Genomic DNA, 15335 nt, shown 5'->3' with positions numbered 1-15335 from the left:
TTCTAAGAGCCACAGAAGGGTTATTAGTAAGAAGACTTGATTCAGAAACTCAGCGAGTTGTGCTGAAACCCGGGATCAAACCAGGGACCTTCAGATCTTCAGTCTGACGCTCTCCCATATGAGCTATTTCAGCTATACAACATCTTCATGGGTTTATACATTCAAATGTAACCAAGGTCTGCCCTATTGGTGACTTTTGAGGGGTGGAAGGAGGTCTTTCCAAGGGGGTCTCAAAGTCTAGTATTGGTCAGCAGAACAGGTACTTGAATCCCGGAAGCTCAAAAAGAATGTCTTACGCTCCATGACTGAGCATATCAGGGTCTCTAAAAAATGTGCCAAAATGCTTCTGGAGAATGTTTTACTACGGAGAATGTTATGATTATTGCAAACATTTGGCAGATTTTTCAGAAATGTTCAAAAGTTCTTAGCTGGCTAATAATTAAGTCTTCAAGTGTAGATGAACCATGCTTAGAAGAAAGGTAGTTTAAACGGTATAAGAACAGATACAACTACCGGTTATACATTCGCAATAATAAAGAGAAAAAAAACACGTTTCAGTTAGTAGATTTAAAAAAAAAGAAAAAAAAAAGAAAAATAAACTCCCCCAAAAATTGTACAGAATACTGTTTCAGTTCAGTTAACAAACAACAGCACGCTGGCCAGGAGTTGAACCTAGAATCTTTTAGTCCGTAGTGAGACACATAATCCATTGCATCACTATCCCTACAGAAAGAAGCATCTTACTGTAAGACAGGTTGTGTTTCGTAAATATCTTACGCCAAAACAACACACAGTTTACATCCTCAGGATGTAAGACATTATTTGGATTCTTATTTGAACGACGTCACACAGAAATGTAATGTATGAATGAGTGAGAATGAGGGAGGGACGTTTTGGGTTGGTGCACTAATTGTAAGTGTATCTTGTGTTGTTTATCTTGATTTAATAATAATAAATAAATAAATGATAAATGGGTTGTACTTGTATAGCGCTTTTCTACCTTCAAGGTACTCAAAGCGCTTTGACACTACTTCCACATTTACCCATTCACACACACATTCACACACTGATGGAGGGAGCTGCCATACAAGGCGACAACCAGCACCCATCAGGAGCAAGGGTGAAGTGTCTTGCTCAGGACACAACGGACGTGACGAGGTTGGTACAAGGTGTGATTTGAACCAGGGCCCCTCAGGTTGCGCATGGCCACTCTACCACTGCGCCACGCCGTCCCAACATCTTTAAGGAAAATGTTATTCTAGGGAATATTAGTTCATGTGCATCTCATAGTTACAAACCCCAAAACCAGTAACGTGTAAATAAAAACAGAATACAATGATCTGCAAATCCTCCTCAACCCACACTCAACCGAATAGACTGCAAAGACAAGATACGAACTGGAAAACTTTGTTGTTTTTTACTAATATTAGCTCATTTGGAATTTGATCCCTGCAAAATGTTTCAAAAAATCTGGCAGAAGAGGTAAAAAAATAAGTTGAGGTATGCTAATCAAACACTTATTTGGAACATCCCACAGGTGAACAGGCTAATTGGGAACAGGTGGGTGCCATGATTGGGTATAAAACCAGCTTCCATGAAATGCTCAATCATTCACAAACAGGGATGGGGTGAGGGTCACCACTTTGTCAACAAATGCGTGAGCAAATTGTCTAACAGTTTAAGAACATTTCTCAACAAACTATTGCAAGGAATTTAGGGATTTCACCATCTACAGTCTGTAACATCATCAAAAGGTTTTGAGTGTCTGGAGAAATCAATGCGCGTAATATTGAATGACCGTGATCTTTGATCCCTCAGGTGGTACTGCATCAAAAACCGACATCAGTGTGTAAAGGATATCGCTACATGGGCTCAGCAACATTTCAGAAAACCACTGTCAGTAACTAAAGTTCGTCTCTACATCTGTAAGTGTAAGTTAAAACTCTACTGTTCAAAGCGAAACCTATTTATCAACAACACCCAGGAACGCCGCTGGCTTCGCTGGGCCCAAGTTCATCTAAGATGGACTGATGCAAAGTGGAAAAGTGTTCGGTGGTCTGACGAGTCCACATTTCAAATTGTTTTTGGAAACTGTGGACGTCATGTGTCCTCCGGAACAAAGAGGAAAAGAACCATCCGGATTAATCCACGTGCAAAGTTCAAAAGCCAGCATCTGTGATGGAATGAGGGTGTATCAGTGCCCAAGGCATGGGTAACTTAAACTTCTGTGAAAGCACCATTCATGCTGAAAGGTACATACAGGTTTTGGAGGAACATATGTTGCCATCCAAGCAACATTATCATGGATGCTCCTGCTTATTTCAGCAAGACAATGCCAAACCATGTGTTACAATAGCGTGGCTTCATAGTAAAAGAGTGCCTGCTACTAGACTGGCCTGCCTGTATTCCAGACCTGTCTCTCATTGAAAATGTGTGGTGCATTATGAAGCCTAAATTATGACAACGGAGGCCCCGTTGAACAACTTAAGCTGTACATCAAGCAAAAATGGGAAATAATTCTACCTGAAAAGCTTTAAAAATTGGTTTCCTCAATTCCCAAACGTTTACTGAGTGTTGTTAAAAGGAAAGGCCATGTAACATAGTCGTAAAAATGCCACTCTGCCAACTTTTTTGCAATGTGTTGCTGCCATTAAATTTTAAATTAATGAATATTTGCACAAAAAAAAAGTTTCTCAGTTCGAACATTAAATATATGGTCTTTGCAGTCTATTCAATTGAACATAAGTTGAAAAGTCTCTGCAAATCATTGTATTCTGTTCTTATTTACAAATTACACAACGATTGTAGCTGAGATAGACACCAGCGCCCCCCGCGACCCCAAAGGGAATAAGCGGTAGAACATGGATGGATGGATGGACAACGCGCCAACTTCGTTGGTTTTAGGTTTTGTACTTTAAGAGTGCTGGTACTGTCGTACGGTACCCTTTCCAATAGTTCTTTCTAATAATAAGGGCCGCTCCTCCCTACACAGATATCAGGCACTGTGCATGTGTGAAGAAGTGCATGCAAAAATCAATCATATCCCCAGTTGCATGTCTTTGGAAGTGTGAGGAAGTAACTTGAGGGAACCCACGCATTCACGGGGAGGACATGCAAACTCCACACAGAAAGATCCCGAGCCCGGGATTGAACCCTGACAACTCAGGATCTTCGTATCGTGAGGCAGACGCACTAAACCTTCTGTCACAGTGAAGCCCCGTGTCATACCAAAGACTATAAAACTGGGACCCATTAGGAGCGGCATAGCTGGGTTGGTAGATGGGCCGTGCCAGCAACCCCAGGACTCCAGGCTCGATTCCCGCCTCCGCCATCCTAGTCACCGCCGCCGTGCCCGTGGGCAAGACACCCCACCCACCCGCCCCCAGTGCCACCCACACCGGTCCAAATGCAACCCAGACAACGGGGCCTCACGATGTAAAGAGCTCTGAGTCACCAGAGAAAAGCGCCATATCAATACAATTCACCTCACTAAGTCCCTGCTTGGCACTCAGCATCAAGGATTGATTGATTGACTGAAACTTCCACTAGTAGACTGCACGGCACAGCACACACTCCGCACAACCGACAACCAAATGGCAACACCAAAATAAGCTCCCCAACTTGTTTAAGTCGGGGTCCACGTTAATCAACTCATGGCAAAAAAAAAGACATGCCGTGACCCGGTGTTGGAAGGGTTGGAATTGGGGGTCAAATCACCAAAAATGATTCCCAGGCGCGGCCACCGCTGCTGCTCACTATTCTCCTCACCTCCCAAGGGGTGATCAAAGGATGATGGGTCAAATGCAGAGAATCATTTCACCACACGTAGTCTGTGCGTCACAATCATGGGTGCTTTAACTTTAAATCCTGCACATTTTATTTACATGTGACCATCACTTCATAATTCATAACGCCGGATTGTAGTCAGCTGGAGGCGTGTCTTAATGAAATTAAACAATGGATGTCCGCTAACTTTTTGCAACTCAACGCCAAAAAAACGGAAATGCTGATTATCGGTCCTGCTAGACACCGACCTCTATTTAATAATTCAACTTTAACATTTGACAACCAAACAATTAAACAAGGCGACACGGTAAAGAATCTGGGTATTATCTTCGACCCAACTCTCTCCTTTGAGGCACACATTAAAAGCTTTACTAAAACGGCCTTCTTTCATCTCCGTAATATCGCTAAAATTCGCTCCATTCTGTCCACTAAAGACGCTGAGATCATTATCCATGCGTTTGTTACGTCTCGCCTCGATTACTGTAACGTATTATTTTCGGGTCTCCCCATGTCTAGCATTAAAAGATTACAGTTGGTACAAAATGCGACTGCTAGAATTTTGACAAGAACAACAAAGTTTGATCACATTACGCCTGTACTGGCTCACCTGCACTGGCTTCCTGTGCACTTAAGATGTGACTTTAAGGTTTTACTACTTACGTATAAAATACTACACGGTCTAGCTCCATCCTATCTTGCCGATTGTATTGTACCATATGTCCCGGCAAGAAATCTGCGTTCAAAAGACTCCAGATTATTAGTGATTCCCAAAGCCCAAAAAAAGTCTGCGGGCTATAGAGCGTTTTCCGTTCGGGCTCCAGTACTCTGGAATGCCCTCCCGGTAACAGTTCGAGATGCCACCTCAGTAGAAGCATTTAAGTCTCACCTTAAAACTCATTTGTATACTCTAGCCTTTAAATAGAGTCCCTTTTTAGACCAGTTGATCTGCCGTTTCTTTTCTTTTTCTCCTATGTCCCACTCTCCCTTGTGGAGGGGGTCCGGTACGGTCCATGTACTGCTTGCCTGTGTATCGGCTGGGGACATCTCTGCGCTGCTGATCCGCCTATGCTTGGGATGTTTTCCTGCTGGCTCCGCTGTGAACGGGACTCTCGCTGCTGTGTTGGATCCGCTTTGGACTGGACTCTCGCGACTGTGTTGGATCCATTATGGATTTAACTTTCACAGTATCATGTTAGACCCGCTCGACATCCTTGCTTTCGTCCTCTCCAAGGTTCTCATAATCATCATTGTCACCGACGTCCCACTGGGTGTGAGTTTTCCTTGCCCTTATGTGGGCCTACCGAGGATGTCGTAGTGGTTTGTGTTGTGGTTTGTGCAGCCCTTTGAGACACTAGTGATTCAGGGCTGTATGAGTAAACTTTGATTGATTGATTGAATTCCAACGCTGTGGTAATGCATGCATGTGTGTGCACGCTGGGACCGGGGAAGCGTACTGCGTTTGAGTACGAGTCGAAGTCACCACAGTCTACCTATAGTAGTGAGAGTGTGCAGGCTAGGGGCGTGTCTACAACGTCAAACCAGGTTGAAGAGTTGTTTGACACTTACTCATCAAGCCATTCATTTCAGTTGCTGTCAGCACGAAATCAGGAAACAGTTATGCTGTTCATATTTTTACAAGCTGTGCTCTCTGTGCAGCTAAAGTGAATCATAGCTGGCTAATCACTGCCAGCTGCCCTTCCCCTTCCCCCTCCGCTCCTTGCCCTGCTAGAGTCTGCGGCTGGCAGGCAAACTCAGGCCTCAGGCTGCAGGAATGAGGGAAATCTTTCATGTGCCACATCAGCATTTATCTTCACTGACCATCGTGCACTTTGCCAGCCAGCTAAAGCCCACCCACTCGTGTCCCGCTGCAATGACAGGACCACTCTGACACACTGGAGGTGGTTCTGGAGTAGGGCTGCAGCTATCCGTTATTTTAGTAATCTATCGATTTGGTCGATTAATTGAGTAATCGGATAAAAAACACTTTATAGCTTCAATTTAATTGAAATGAACATGAACATTTCTGCCTGCCATAACCGTCCCACACCCATGTTTGAAGTTCAAGGTACTCCATGCGGTTTGCACTGTTTTTAATTCTTTTCCAGGGCGACTCTGGGCATAAACAGTGGTAGTCATATTCTTTCAAACAGAAATGCAGTAAAAAACAATACAGTATCAAAAACAGGTGGTCTACTATTTGCAACGTTTCGTGGCTAAGAAATACTCTCATTAATTGTCAACAACCTACAGTCCGATCAGAAGTTTACATACACTTCTCAAGAACATAATGTCATGGCTGTCTTGTGTTTCCAATACTTTCTACAACTTTCTTTTTTTCTTTGTGATAGAGGGATTGGAGCACATACTTGTTGGCAGAGGTGGGTAGTAACGCGCTACATTTACTCCGTTACATCTACTTGAGTAACTTTTGGGATAAATTGTACTTCTAAGAGTAGTTTTTATGCAACATACTTTTACTTTTACTTGAGTATATTTATAGAGAAGAAACGCTACTTTTACTCCGCTCCATTTATCTGCAATCAGGTCGCTACTCGCTACTTTTTTTTTTATCTATCTGTTAATGCACGCTTTGTTTATTTTGATTTTGTCAGACACGCATTCAAAGTAGGAACTACGCATGCCTGCGTTTCACCAATCACATGCAGTCACTGGTGACGTTGGACCAATCAAACAGAGCCAGGTGGTCACGTGACCGTCATACGTAGAACCCGACTTGTTGAAAAACCTATTGGGGTGTTACTATTTAGTGGTCAACTGTACGGAATACTAATAAAAGTTTCAATCAATCAACCAATCAATCAAAAGTGTAAAGGAAAAAAGACACTTTTTATTTCAACCGTACTTCCCGTCAAAAGCCTAAAGACTGATCGCACAGTTCCTGTCTTCACAATAAAAGCGCCGCCCCATCGCGCCTTCGCTAACAAAATAAGAGTCTCCGAAAGCCGGCGCAAACAAGCTAGCAAGCTACGGAGTTTGCCGCCAATGTATTTCTTGTAAAGTGTATAAAAACGAATATGGAAGCTGGACAAATAAGATGCCAAAAACCAACGACTTTCATGTGGTATTAGACAGGAAGGAGCAACTTTTTTTCTCCTCCATTTGAAAACCGGGACGTTATCAGCACTATACTGTCTGATTCCAATCAATGCAAGTGATCAGAATCAGGTAATACACCAACTTATATTCTTGTCTTCATGAAAGATAGGAATCTATATGTTAAACATGCATGTATATTCATTAAAACACTTTAACATGTCAACAAAAACGGCAAAATAAATAAGTATAAATTATATACTGTATATATAAAGGTATGTATGTATGTATATATATATGATATGTGTGTATGTATATGTATATATATATATATATATATATATATATATATATATATATATATATATATATATATATATATATATATATATATATATACATATATATATATATATATGATGTGTGTGTATGTGTATGTATATATGAGGTAGATCACCTCAACATGGTCATTTATTAAGTAATTGACTAACGTTGAAAAACTTATTGGGATGTTACCATTTAGTGGTCAATTGTACGGAATATGTACTGTACTGCAATCTACTAATACAAGTTTCAATCAATCAATTAATCAATCAATCAATCAATCAATAAATGCCTACTGAGCCTACGGTGCTGTTAAGTTATTGTGGCTCAATTTGCCTTAATTTTTTTTAATTTTAATGTGTTATTATTTAATATATAATATTGTTTTAGTTGCTTAAGAGATATTCCTGGCTCTGAATTTGCTCATTGCTATTTTTATGTTTTTGTGCATTACTTGTTGCCGTCATAATTAAACTAACAGGTTACTCATCAGTTACTCAGTACTTGAGTAGTTTTTTCGCGACATACTTTTTACTTTTACTCAAGTAAATATTTGGGTGACTACTCCTTACTTTTACTTGAGTAATAAACCTCTAAAGTAACAGTACTCTTACTTGAGTACAATTTCTGGCTACTCTACCCACCTCTGCTTGTTTGTCACAAAAAAACATTCATGAAGTTTGTTCTTTTAAGAATTTATTATGAATCTACTGAAAATGTGACCAAATCTGCTGGGTCAAAATTATACATACAGCAATTACCTTGAATTGATTAACGTGGACCCCGACTTGAGTTGAATAACTTATTCGGGTGTCCCCATCCAGTGGTCAACTGCACGGAACATGCACTGCACCGCGCAATCCACCAACAAAAGCCTCAATCAATCAATCCATCCATCAATCAATTTTGATATTTGGTTACATGTCCCTTGGCAAGTTTCACTGCAATAAGGCGCTTTTGGTAGCCATCCACAGGCTTTTGACCACTTCTCTTCACAAAATTGGTGCAGTTCAGCTAAATTTTTTGGTTTTCTGACATGGACTTGTTTCTTCAACATTGTCCACACAAATTGACTTTGGGAAGGCCATTCTAAAACCTTAATTCTAGCCTGATTTAGCCATTCCTTTGCCTTTTTTGATGTGTGATTGGGGTCATTGTACTGTTGGAACACCCAAATGCGCCAAAAAACGCATCCTCCGGGCTAATGATTTTAGGTTGCCCTGAAGAACTTGGAGGTTTATATGAATAGATTGAAAATTTACACCAATGAGTTGACTGATGAACATTATCACATCATTTATTCAGAAAATATAAATAACAACAAATAAATTATTAACCGCAACATGTAAGTGTAAAAAATGTGTACATTTTCAGAATGTGCTTGTTCTATTTTCAAACAAAGAAAACAATCTGAAGTTGTCTTTATTTTTAAGTTATCAGGCCGTGATTTCACCACTTGTGAGTAGATTTTTCTCCATGTGGCCCCCGATCTAAAATGAGTTTGACACCACTCTCATAAACATAACACCAGAAGTAAACCAGAAGAAAATCCTCATCTAACATGTACAAGCTTTCCGGCAGAGGCCAGATAATGTGGAATGAGATTGATAGCCCTAAAATGCATTTTAAGCTAAATTTATTGCTAAGTTAAGCTTAATATATTTAGTACACTCCTCATGGCTGAGGACTTCACATTAGTCGCATGGTTTTGGTCTTGACCTCTGATAAGATTATGGCCAATCTTCAAAATGCAACCATCCATCCATCCATTTTCTACCGCTTGTTCCCTTTCGGGGTTGCGGGGGGCGCTGGCGCCTATCTCAGCTACAATCGGGCGGAAGGCGGGGTACACCCTGGACAAGTCGCCACCTCATCGCAGGGCCAACACAGATAGACAGACAACATTCACACTCACATTCACACACTAGGGCCAATTTAGTGTTGCCAATCAACCTATCCCCAGGTGCATGTCTTTGGAAGTGGGAGGAAGCCGGAGTACTCGGAGGGAACCCACGCATTCACGGGGAGAACATGCAAACTCCACACAGAAAGATCCTCAGCCTGGAATTGAACCCAGGACTGCAGGACCTTCGTATTGTGAGGCAGACGCACTAACCCCTCTGCCACCGTGAAGCCCCAAAATGCAACCTTTTAATCAAATTTGAATAATAGGATATCGAGACTGATTTGGTGGATTTAAAGATTCGTTATGTATAAATGTCAACCTATTGGTATGTCGGTATTAAATTGTAAATGGGTATTGGGTGGGTAGATGAAATTAATTGTATTGTACTGTATTTTGTATATAATATGACAATGTATATTTTAACTATGGGTCCCTATCCATAAACTGTATGCTTCTAGGAATACCTGAATAAAAAATATTGAAATTCAACGATTTAGTGCATTTGCAAACAGCTAAAATTATGTACAAAGCAAACTATAACCTGCTACCCAAGAATGTACAACAATTCTTCTCAACAAAAGAGGAGAAATATAACCTTAGAGGAAAATGTAATATTAAAAAAAAGTATGCTCATACACCACTTAAAACCTTTAGCACAGCCGTATGTTGAATTAAATTATAGAATGGATTAACCAAATAAATCAAACAAAGCACCAATATGACAGAACAAGAATTATGATGAATATCTTGAACGCCTTTTATTTTAGATAAAGATTATTTATGTGTGTAATATTTGTTTGCTTACTATGGTATATTATTTATTTATGTTCAAAATAAACGAAAACTGAACTGAAACTTTTTGCAGAACGGACTCTGATATTAACATAAGAAAAAATAATGTAATATAAAAGTATGTCTTCAAAGATATAAATAAACACGTAAAGGGAAGAATATCTAGAGTCGCGTGTCACAACACAGAGGAAGGAAAATGTCACCTTCGTTTTTATAAGTTAACTCAGGGGTGGGCATTACGTCGATCGCGATCGACTGGCCGATCCCGGAGGATGCGCCAGTCGATCCCAAGCCAGGCACCAAAAAACAGACACAAAAATGAGCAATCATCAATCACACCAAGACCCCACCCCCGTCAGCCGTCCGACACTCTCGGCACCCGAGGATCCCGTGAGACGACGCTGGCCGCCGCGAGCCCACACCCAAGAAAAAAATCACCAACAGGGCGGACGCAGAGAAACACATCCCACCTCCAGAGACCCCGCACCCACTGTCAAAACTCCAAAGACCGACCGCACAGCTCCCGTCCCCACCACAAAAGACCTGCCCCATCCCGCCCGCGCCAACAAAACAAGAGTCCCAGAAAGCCAGCGCGCACAAGCCAGCGAGCCACGGAGCTCGACGCCAATGCACCTCCCCCCCGCCCCCAGCGACCGCCCCCCCACCAGCCTGCCCACCCGCACAGCCACCGACGCCACTCACCCGCCGCCAGACACCAAAGGGCCACACACACATGCCACACCCACAACAAAGTGCCCAAAAACGAGCATGCAAGCCGGACAAATGGGATGCCAAATCCAACCACCCCCATGTGGCACTGGACAGAAAGGAGGACCCTATCTTCCTCCCTTTGAAAATGCGGACGCCATCAGCACCACTGTCCAACTCCAACCAACGCAAGTCACCAGAACCAAACACACCAACCTACACTCCTGTCCTCATGAAACAAAGGAATCCATGTGTGCCAAACACGCCTGCACCATCATCAAACACCACCAACCCGTCAACAAAAATGTCCCCCCCACAAACAAACAAACACAAATTATAAATAGGAACGAGCCAGATCTCCACGACCCCGTCAACTGAAAAGTAGCTCACCCGCAGAAAAAGTGCGAGCGCCCCTGAGTTAACCCTTTGTTCATCTATGTTGTCTCCCAAGCATAAGGCAGACTAAAAAACAAAAATTATTAAAAAATAAATTAAAAAAAAGTAAATAAATGCAGACCAAAATTAGCCACATGCTTGGTGTAAGACTCCTGCAATCATCAAGGATTAAGATTAAACATGTAAAAGGATCTGCTACTGTGCAACAGTTATAACTAAGCAGTGTTGTGGTTAATGGGTTATACTTGCATAACCCTTCTCTACATTCAAGGTACTCAAAGCGCTTTGACACAATTTCCACATTCACCCATTCACACACACATTCACACACTGATGGCGAGAGCCCTAACCACGACCCATCAGGAGCAAGGGTGAAGTGTCTTGCTCAAAGACACAACCGATATGACTAGGATGGCGGAAGCCGGGATCGAACCCGGAACCCCCAAGCCGCTGGCACCACGCCGTAATTACTGAGAGTTGAGGACCATCTCTAATTGGAGGACGTCAATGCCAGCGTTTGGTGTGAAGTTTAAAAAGATACTTTTCTGAGCGCGACCATTGCTTCCAGCACAACAGTAAAGCAAGTATCAGGAGTTGAACTGGAAACAAGAAGTCTCCTGCCTGGGTTACGGCTCAGAGACTTCAGCTGAAAGGGGAGAATTGCTGAGTCAATATTATCCATCATCCATCCATTTTCTACCACTTGTCTCTTTCGGAGTCATGGGGGGTGCTGGAGCCTATCTCAGCTGCATTCGGGAAGAAGGCGGAGTACCCCCTGGACAAGTCGCCTCCTCATCGGAGGGCCAACAAAGATAGACAGACAACTTTCAATATCAGTGTTTGGCAAATTGCTTTTGAAAAGTAATTAATTATAAGCTCTTGTTACTTTGTCAAAAAAGTAATTAATCAAAACCCAAACAAAAGTCTGCTTAAAATGGAGCCAATGAATGCCGTGACAAAAGCGCTAACAATACTCCATTTGCATGTTTTGATCTGAATATTAACTAAGTATTAGCAATAATGTTATTATGAGCGCTAACGTTAAGGACCTACATTTAGCGGCGCATTGTTTTCCCGGGATGCAATCGGACTAGACCAGTCATGCCTTGAAGGTAGGAACATTTTTAATTTCTACTCAAAAAAGGGTACAAACAAAAGGCACTTGTAGCGGAGGCAAAAAACTTAACGCAGGGAAGAAAAAAGCACTTTGACGTAAACTAAGGACATAAAACAGAAGACACTAACTTTGGCATAAATAAACAAGAAAATTACTTGCGGTGACGTGAGCAGGGCAGCATGGACTATGAAATTGCAAGAAAGAGTAAACATGGCATGAGGCAGAGTGTGAAAAGATCATGAAACAATGACGCGGCGTAGCTCGGTTGGTAGAGTGGCCGTGTCAGCAACTTGAGGGGTTGCAGGTTCGATTCCTGCTTGTGCCATCCCAGTTACTGCCGTTGTGTCCTTGGGCAAGACACTTCACCCACCTGCTCCCAGTGCCACCCACACTGGTTTAAACATGTAACTTAGATATTGGGTGTCACTATGTAAAGCGCTTTGAGTCACTTGAGAAAAGCGCTATATAAATATAATTCACTTCACTTCACGCCAGAACGACCAACTTAAAAACCAAGTATAAATAATAAGGACATGATTGAAACGGGTGCGTGAATCCCATACGTGAGACAGGTGAATCTAATGAGTCGCCATGGTGACAAAACAAGGGAGTGAAAAAAACAGGAAGCAATGGAGTCTTGAACAAAACAGAACATAACTAAACAAAATATGATCACAAGACATGACGCGCATTGTCACAGAGTGGTGACTAGCTTATGCTGCACTGACGTTGTGAGCTGTTGAGTTACTTTCTCTCCTTGGAACTTGTGAAAGTTTATTCTGAATTATGAATCTTGCCTTTTACCTGGAAAATAAAATTATGTGATCATAAACTGAGAAGTTGGTCCATTTTGACAGCCAATTTAGACACAGTGATGGCAAGACGGACTCGAAAAGACGCTTCGTTACGCTTTTTTTATTTGCGATAATTACGAGTGATCCTTCATCTAAAACATTGATAACCAAACAGTCGGCATTGCAGTGAGAGCGAACATTGTGCAGTAAGTGATGTTTTATTATGTTTGCTGGCTCACATGAGGTCTGCTGTGAGTAGTTATCAGTGATGTTGAAGAGAAAAAGTGTTTGTGAAACCAATGTGCCGCCATATTAGCAAAATACGAAAATATTATATTTTATTAAGAATGTGCCCGTTACTACAATACATATATACTTACAGCATGGAAAGGTGTTTGGAATAGAGCGACTCCCATGGGCTCCATTGTAAGCGGGCTTTTGCTCGCATGGATTTACGAGTTTGAATGCATAAAAAGAAAAAACATGTTGGCTTGTTTTACATAAGGATTGTAAATGATAGGCACAATTCCCCCAAAAAGTGCAGTTTTCCTTCAAACAAAGTAATACAGACTGTTTTAAATTGCAGCATTAATACTAATAACAATAATTATTTGAATATTATGATGGTGGGGCGGGAGGGCGGGGTGAGCGAAACCTATTCCAGCTGCACTCGGACATCCTAAACCATGGGCGCTCACACTTTCTCTGCAGGCGAGCCACCCCCCAACCGACCAAGTCGAGGAGATCCACCTCACTCCCACCTACAATCTACATCCATTTATTTATGAAAGAGACATCCCCGCCAACAAGTCAATGGCGTTCAATGACAACACAAGCATGTTCAACACACATAGACTCCTTCCTTCCATGAAGACAAGAACACAAGCTGGCGCACTTGATTCCGACGACCCGCACCGACTGGAACCAGACAGCGGCGCCGACAACGTCCGCACCCCCAAACGGAGCAGAAAAAAAAAAAAAAAAGTCCTCCTTTCTGTCCAACACCACATGAAAGTGGTTGGACCCGGCATCCCACCCGTCCCCAAACACCCCGTCATGAGAGCAGCACACGTGCGCGGCCCCCCAATGCCCGGCAGCAAGCGAGCGACGCCAGCGAGTGCGCGGGCGGGCAGGCAAGCGAGAAAGCGGTCGCTGAGGGCGGGGGAGAAACACATCGGCACCAAACTCCGCAGCCCGCCAGCCCGCGCGCGCCAGCCCCCCGAGACTCCCACCCCGCCAGCACAGGCAGGACGAAACAGGTCCCCCACGGCGAAGACAGGAACTGCGCAGTCGGTCCCCAGAGCCCCGACAGCAGGCACGGAGTCCCCAGAAACAAAATGTGCCCCTCCGCGTCCGCCCCGCCAGCGATCCCCCTCCTAAATATGAGCTCGCAGCAGCCAGCGCCACCCCACAAGACCCTCGGGTGCCGAGAATGCCAAACAACTAACGAAAGTGAAGTCCCGGCACGACCGGTGACCGCCCATCCCCATGTCCACTCTTCAATGCCTGGCCTGAGATCGACCGACACACCCCCCGAGATCGACCAGTCGACCGCGACCGACGCAATGGGCACCCCTGCCCTAAACAAATCGCCACCTCATCACAGGGCCAACACAGATCGGTGGAGTCTAGCCCAGTCTTGGAATTGTAAATGCATGCAAAGTCTACTACTTGTTAAATAGACTCAGAAGTGTAATACATTAATATAAACCAAATGTTATATGTAAAAAGAAACAATAATAAAAAAAAGAGTAATCCTTCAAGCCGGATTTGAACCAGCGACCTAAGGATTTCAGCATGAGCAACTACAGTCCTCCGCTCTACCAACTGAGCTATCGAAGGTTAGTATCACCTCATACTAACTCTGATTTTTGAGTCACTTTATTATCAAACAATCAAAATTTACTTATATAGCCCTAAATCACAAGTGTCTCAAAGGGCTGCACAAGCCACAACGGCATCCTGGGCTCAGATCCCACATCAGGGCAAGAAAAAACTCAATGGGATGACAATGAGAAACCTTGGAGGGGACTGCAGATGTAATTAGAAATATACCTAAATGAGACCACGTCATTGAAGAATGTTTTACTACCATAAATGTTAGGAATATTGCATACAATTAAACTTCATTTAACCTGCCTGAAACCCTTTGAAACCATCTTGTTTGAATACTCTATTGTGTACCTTGTTCAGCCATTTTGCTGTTGGTTGGTCGCTGACTATTTGTCTCAACTGACTATTAAACTTGTGTCCCCAAGGCATTTGGCTCCAACATGTGGGGAACATCCAAGATAAATCCAGCTCAGAGTTGGCAACTTTGGGAGAGTAGCTTCTTTTTTGGTCAAAACCTTCTTACTTGATGAGGATGTAAAAGTGTCTTAATTGTCAATAATGAGGTTTGTGTTCAAGCAATTGGTGAGTTGAGCTTTGACAGTTCCCAGCTTGTCACTGAAAATCC

At 42.7% G+C, this 15335-nt stretch overlaps 2 non-coding genes across 2 annotated transcripts; both read right to left on the bottom strand.

The window, feature by feature from the left end:
• Positions 1 to 60: 60 nt before the first annotated feature.
• On the bottom strand, positions 61 to 133 carry trnaf-gaa (transfer RNA phenylalanine (anticodon GAA)). Its single transcript has one exon. It is a non-coding gene; the product is annotated as a tRNA-Phe (tRNA).
• Positions 134 to 14632: 14499 nt separating this feature from the next.
• Positions 14633 to 14719, bottom strand: trnay-gua (transfer RNA tyrosine (anticodon GUA)). The gene is given in 2 exon segments: positions 14633 to 14668; positions 14683 to 14719. It is a non-coding gene; the product is annotated as a tRNA-Tyr (tRNA).
• Between the last annotated feature and the right edge of the window lie 616 nt (positions 14720 to 15335).

This window comes from Nerophis ophidion, unplaced genomic scaffold, assembly GCF_033978795.1.
Source record: "Nerophis ophidion isolate RoL-2023_Sa unplaced genomic scaffold, RoL_Noph_v1.0 HiC_scaffold_34, whole genome shotgun sequence".
Taxonomy (NCBI): Eukaryota; Metazoa; Chordata; class Actinopteri; order Syngnathiformes; family Syngnathidae; genus Nerophis; species Nerophis ophidion.
The sequence above is the reverse complement of the archived record's forward strand: the minus strand, read 5'-3'. Positions and strand labels throughout refer to the sequence as shown.